This window comes from Gavialis gangeticus, unplaced genomic scaffold, assembly GCF_001723915.1.
Source record: "Gavialis gangeticus isolate Ggan-Ray unplaced genomic scaffold, GavGan_comp1, whole genome shotgun sequence".
In the NCBI taxonomy this organism is placed as follows: Eukaryota; Metazoa; Chordata; order Crocodylia; family Gavialidae; genus Gavialis; species Gavialis gangeticus.
In genome coordinates this window covers 11135248-11141247 of record NW_017729001.1, presented here as the reverse complement: position 1 = coordinate 11141247, position 6000 = coordinate 11135248, and the positions used below count along the sequence as shown (strand labels likewise).

General features: G+C 49.6%; 1 protein-coding gene across 2 annotated transcripts in view; it reads left to right on the top strand.

Moving 5' to 3' along the window:
* LOC109290343 overlaps nt 1-1581 on the top strand; it is a 16469-nt gene extending 14888 nt beyond the window's left edge. For both annotated transcript variants that reach the window (XR_002095578.1, XR_002095579.1), the window contains 2 exons: nt 569-670; nt 1298-1581. The gene's annotated coding sequence lies outside the window, so the exon portion shown is untranslated. The remainder of the gene's footprint in view (nt 1-568; nt 671-1297) is intronic.
* The last annotated feature ends 4419 nt before the right edge of the window (nt 1582-6000 follow it).

The following is a 6000-nucleotide window of genomic DNA, read 5'->3' as shown; positions in this document are numbered from 1 at the left end:
GCTTCAAACAATGACCTGAAGTATCAGTGGGCTGGTGTGTCAACAATGAACCAGAAAAGGTGTGAGGGTCTGATGTACTGGGGAAGGTCAGGTCTGGCAGGCTAACAAAGCAGGGTGGTTGGGGAGTATGTCTCTTTCTTCCTTGCTGGGAAGTGAACATGTGATGGAAGGAAAACAGGTGCCTGCCCAGTGTGATTTGAATATGCATTTAATATGCCCCAGGATTGTAATACTCCTCCTCTTTCTTCCTAGTCCTTGTGGTGCAAAGTTCTTTTTCCTTTTTGCCTTCTCCCATGGAATTTTTACATCTCCCCTCCCCTAAAGTTCTCATTTTCAGCAGTCCCTCACAGTCGAGGATAATTGTCTTCCATGACTATCTTACCTGTGTCCAAAGATGGCTGTATGAGGCCTGTACTCTACTGCAGCTTGGACATGTGTTTTCACGTGGGGTGGGTGGCACTAGATTCTTGATTTGGTCTGTGACATGCTATTTCTGCCACTTCCACTTTTCTACCTCCCAGCTGGACAACAGGTCATCTCCTTTATTGAGCTCCTTGTCTTCCAACAGCATGATTGATCTACATCCTATAGTGCTGAACCCTGCAGGCTTCTACACCTCCCTCCAGACTGGCAATCACATCAATAAGCTGAGGCACACCAGCTTCCTAAGGTAGGTTGGATGACAGTTACTGTCTCAGGACTGATACCTGTATTTCTGTGGGTTGCATCTTGTGCAAGGAGTCCCATGGAAGTAGTGGGGGAGGGGTGCAATTCAGTGTGAAAAGAGGATGAGAACCCAGCCCCTGGTGAAGAAACTATTGGCTCATTATGTGGAGCGGCTGACAAAGCTCTTATTTTACCAGTGTTTGCTCAGACATAGCAGAAAGAGGGGAAGATCTTAGTTGGTAGGAAAGGGTTAAAGGTTTAACTACAGCTGCAAAATGGCAGGCTACAAGACTGACTCTGGAAGAATCAGACACTTGATCAGGAAGAACTAGTAATGTAGAGCTGCAGTTTGTTTGTATAGACTAATGTTATGTGGTAAGTTTAGTTTGCAGGGGCATTTACTCTGCACTGTCCCTGTATATGTGCATGTATAGTATGATATCAGCCATTGGAGGGCTGATGTAGCGTTGCCTTATCTATCATTGCTGCCTGAGGAGTGCTTTGATAGCACTCATAGATGCTCATACTTGTAATGAATGAGAGGCAGGTAGGGACAGAAGGGGGGATTGTTACCTACCAATCGTATACCCAGGGAAGATCCCATGAGAGAAGTAATGTTTTCTTATTCCAGGCCTCTTGGCATCAGTCCCACACCTTTCCAAAAACCAGGCCCTTCTGGCACAAAATCTGCAGCCTCTGTTTTTAACACGCCCATGCTGGCCAAGTTTCAAGCTGGCTCAGAAGATGACATGGATAATGAGAAACCTGGTCCCAGCTCTCCTCCAAAGGGGGCGTAAGGGTCTCTTCCTGTGTGGAAAACTGCTACTTGAATAAAAATGCCATGGAAGCTACTTGGTTGTGTGAAGGATAGTGCTATGTAGTAGTCCTAGCCCTGAAACAAAGGAAACTGTACGTCATCAGCTGGGGAAGCTTTGGCAAGCAGGACAACTCTATTATTCTATCTCTAGCCTATTACCTGTGAGCTTTCTCTACCCCCAGGCAGCAAGGAGATCCACAACTCATTGCAAAGTATGAGCCCCAGCTCATACTTGTAGGCTGTGGGGAGTCTGGGGAGAAGGACATGAAGTTACCAATGGCTTGTATAGCAGGATCACCCTTATTCTGTTAGTCCCAAAGAGATTTGAATTCCTTGGGAGATAAGTGTCTAAGTACTATTGAGAATATGGGCTTTAGCTGTGACTGTCTTGGGCTAGATTTGAATTCGTGCCTGAACAGGGAAGGGCTGTGTATCTTAAGGCCAGCTCTCCACACTTTGCTACTTAGAGAGGCTATGCTCTTTCAGTGAGTGACCCGACCCCAGCAACCCTGCTCATCTCCAGTGGTTATTCTTTTCAAAATATTAAACATTAACATAGGAAATTCTACCCTACAAGATAGGAACAGGCCATCTTAATCTGCATTCCAAGTGCAATCCCTAGAACTAACTCGCAAGGATTCCTGCCTTCTAGTCTAACCACAGTGAAATATGTCATGAGAGACTGACAATTGTTTATTTAACAGAGGCAGATCTTCTCATAATAGAAGACTATTATTAGGGGTGGGAATGCCTTGCAATGGTCTGTCTAGGCAGGAGACTCTGCTCAGGGTGGTCTCTTGCACAGATGCATAGGCAACTGGTAGGAAGGGTGGGGGAGGAGGAGGGGGCATGTGCCCCCCCACCCCCGACAGGGCTGTCCCTGCTGCCAATGCCGCTGGCGGCGTCTGCGAGTGCTCGCCAGTTACGTCCCCGCCACCAGCACTGCTGGTGGCTTCTGCCCCCAAAGACTCAGGAGGCACCAGTCACCCATGCACAGATGCCACTATCCTCTCTTACTTCATCATTCTAAGTGTTTCATACCCCATTTGAGGAATTCAGGCTGCAATTATAAACATGATGGGAAGGAAGAGAAATTCTGAAGCCAGCAACACCAATCGTGTAAACCAGTGGTCACCAACCTGGGGATCCCAATCAACAGGTCAATCCTGGAGCCTCTTTGGGTCAATCCTGGGCTGGGGGAGAGCTGGGTGCAGGTACATGTGCACACCTGCCACCCCCTGCCCCAACAGGTCAATCTGTGGGAGAAGGAAGGGGTGGGGGCCAAATCGAGGCCCCCGTGGTGAGTGACTGACTGTGTGGCCCAGCCAGGAAATGGGGAAGGTAAGTGGGGCCCCAGCCCGGCTGGGTGGTATGAGATTGGGGCCTCAAGGGCTCCTGCAGGGGCGTGGGGGCCTCCCTTCCCATTCTGTGGTGGCAGAGGGGGCTGCTGCTGCTCCTCAAGTCCCACTGTGGCTGGCTACATACAGGCATGGCTCAGCTCAGGAGTGGAGACTCACGTGGGGGTGGCTGTGGCCCAGCGAGGTCTGGGAAGATCTGGTCACCCAGAGATATATGGCTGGGGGGGGCTTCCGCCACTGGATGCAGCTCGATGGAGGCCCTGCGGCCCTGTGCCCCCCCTCTTCCCCCAACCTGTGCTTGGGGTGCAGTAGGCAGCCCACAAGAGCATTTGCCTCATCCTGAGCACAGGTGGGGTGGGAGGGTATGGGACCCTGGGACCTCCACTGGGCTGTGCCCAACAGCAGGGGGCCCCCTGCGTGTCTGGACCAGCCACGCGGGCTCTGAACCTCTCTTGATGCAGCCTGGCCAGGGCCCCACTCACCCGGTGACAGGGACTGCAGGGTCATAGGTAGCGGAAGGGGGGGCCAACAGGACTTAGCCCCCCCACACGAACTCTGGGAGGGCATGGGAGGGCAAGTGCATCTGGATCTGTGGGCGGGGCATGGCAGGCTGGGACCAGGGTGCCCCATGGCTCTGCTTTTTGGCAGCACAGCCCTAGGGCCAGGCAGCAGCGGTGGCATTGGGAGGAGGCTGGGTAGCTATGGCAAATTTTTGGGTGCCGGCAGCCCTCCCCGTAGCCCCAGTCCCAGCGCCACTGCTGAGCCACGTGGCCAAAGAGCCATGGAACATGTTTCTGGGCTCAATGCAGGAAACCCATCTGACTGAAATGTGTAAAGGCTTGCTGCCCTCTGCTGGGCTATCAAGGAATGAACCTTACGTGTCACCTCTGACTCCTCTTGGGCTGAAATATCTTCTGTTAATATCTTCTGCTGGGTCAATGGAACCTGCAGGTATGTAGGTCCAGAATCTGCTTTATAGAGGGAATTTGGCACATTAAAATCAGGATCCTGATTAGTTGTTCTCAGTCCCATGGGGTAGCGTCTGCTCTGCCACTAGAAGTCACAGTGGCTCAAGGGACCTGGGTAAGACATTGTAAAAAGAATCCTGATGCAAAGGTTAATCACTGTGCTGACCAGCTACTCTGGGATTCTCCTGCTACTCCCCTAAGGGCTTTCTGCTGACACCCTTGTTAGAGTAAGAGTCTGACTGAAACTCCAAGGGACCATAAAACTACAAAGAGTGAAGTCTAGCACACAAGGAGCCTGGTACCGAATATTCTCAAACCTGCAAAAGTCACGACCACCATGCTGCAGGATCTCGCAGTCAAAGCTGTAATCTGTTTACTCACCATGCAAAAATTACCTAGTTTTCTTGGGTGTGGTTGCTTCCCTTGTGGGAGTTGTATCAGTGCAGGACAATCAAAGGCAGCAACTCCCCGCAGCAAGAATTCAGTTTCAAGGATGCCAAGTGATCTGACCTTGTGGACCTAATGTTCAGTACTGCAATTGAGAGCTTCTTCTCATGGGCAGCTAGAGCAAACCTGTAACCGGAGTACACCTGCAGGGACACGAGGGAGCAAAGTGAAGTGTACCAAGTAAGAGCAAAAGAAAGACCAATTCACTCCTCGAGGCTGCTATCCAGGGAGTGAAGGCGGAATAGTTCCATACATCTTCATACAAATTGTTCTTTGTTCAAGCACCAGCTACACAGGATGGAAGCAGCAGCTCCTCAGCTCAAAATAGGGGCACGGTTTAAATACGGTGGAAAATGCACATAAGTACAAACCTTCCCCCTTCAGTCTGTTGTTGCATAACTCTCTTGGCCCGTCTGCTGATTATCACAAGTTGCCTGGTCAAATGCTTCTAGCTGCATGGCCTATGTGCTCTGCTCTACTGGTTCTGTAAGTGAAGTCCCAGAATAAACCTGAGACACTGTGGTCACTCTCAGAGGATTTTGATTCAGAGCTCCTGAAACCCTGAGGATCACAACAAAGCTTGGTTTTTATCCCATCATATGAATTTCTCTTAAGGTGTATGTTAACATTTTAAACTACAGCTTTCTCATGGAAAGTAACTACCTCAACTGTTCCTCAGTCGGATACCTCCTGGTTAATGACAGGCCCAGAGCCACGATCAATGACAGCAGAAGCAAGGTTTGAATTCCGGGATGTGGTCAACAAAGCTGTTACAAGTGTCAGGTGAAGACTGTCTGCTCCCTCTTATTCCTCCATGTTCTTCAACAGGTTAATGAGTTAACTGGCAACATGAGCTGTCCCTGTAGTGCACCTACTCTTACATCAGCTTGCATCCATCAAGTCTCTAGCACAGAGATCTTCCAATACTAGAGACAAAAGCACAAATCCTCCATGGTACTTGGGAGGTTGCCTCTCACTGTGTTCATCCTGCCATTTGTATAGTATTAGTGAGAGAAATAAAACCCACACTAGAAAATCCAGAGGGAAACCCAAGGGGGAGGAGAGGAAGAGTGATTCTGTAACATTCAAGTGGCCCCAGGACTTTTGCTATGGCCTCTAGAACAAGGCCTACCAAAAAGGTTTAAGCAAAAAAACATGGGATGGTCTTTGTAGGGCTAATTTATGGCATAGGTCAAGCAGGTAATAGGGGCATCTGGGTAGCAGTGGAGCCAGATTAAGATAGTACAGGAGGGCAGAGACAAGAGCAGGAAAGAACCAGGAACCGGGGCTAGAGGTGTACAGTGCCAAACAGTTGCTTCAAGAATAGAAGTGCATTCTACCGCCATAGTTCAAATCTTTGAGTTGTCCTTAAATATGGTACGTAGGCAATCAGGAAAGCCAGTTAACAGGGAGCCTGCTAGACCCCAGTGAAGCTGATTAACTCATCACGTGCCTAGTGCAATACTGACTGGACTCCATACTATTGGAGAGACTTAACCCTAACACAGAGAAGCTGCTTGCAGGGACCCTGCAGGGAATGCTGTGAATCTAGGCTGTAGGAACAAAACAACAACATTCAAGGAGGATCTGGAAAGACAGTGGACCAGGATACCAGAGATAGTAGGGGACCAGAGATGATGGATCAGGAACCATGTGGAGACAGTAGCACAGAACAAATGGGACTTTAGCATAGGAGAGCTGTTCAACTGCTTGCAAAGAGGATTCTGCCACCAGCACAGAATCT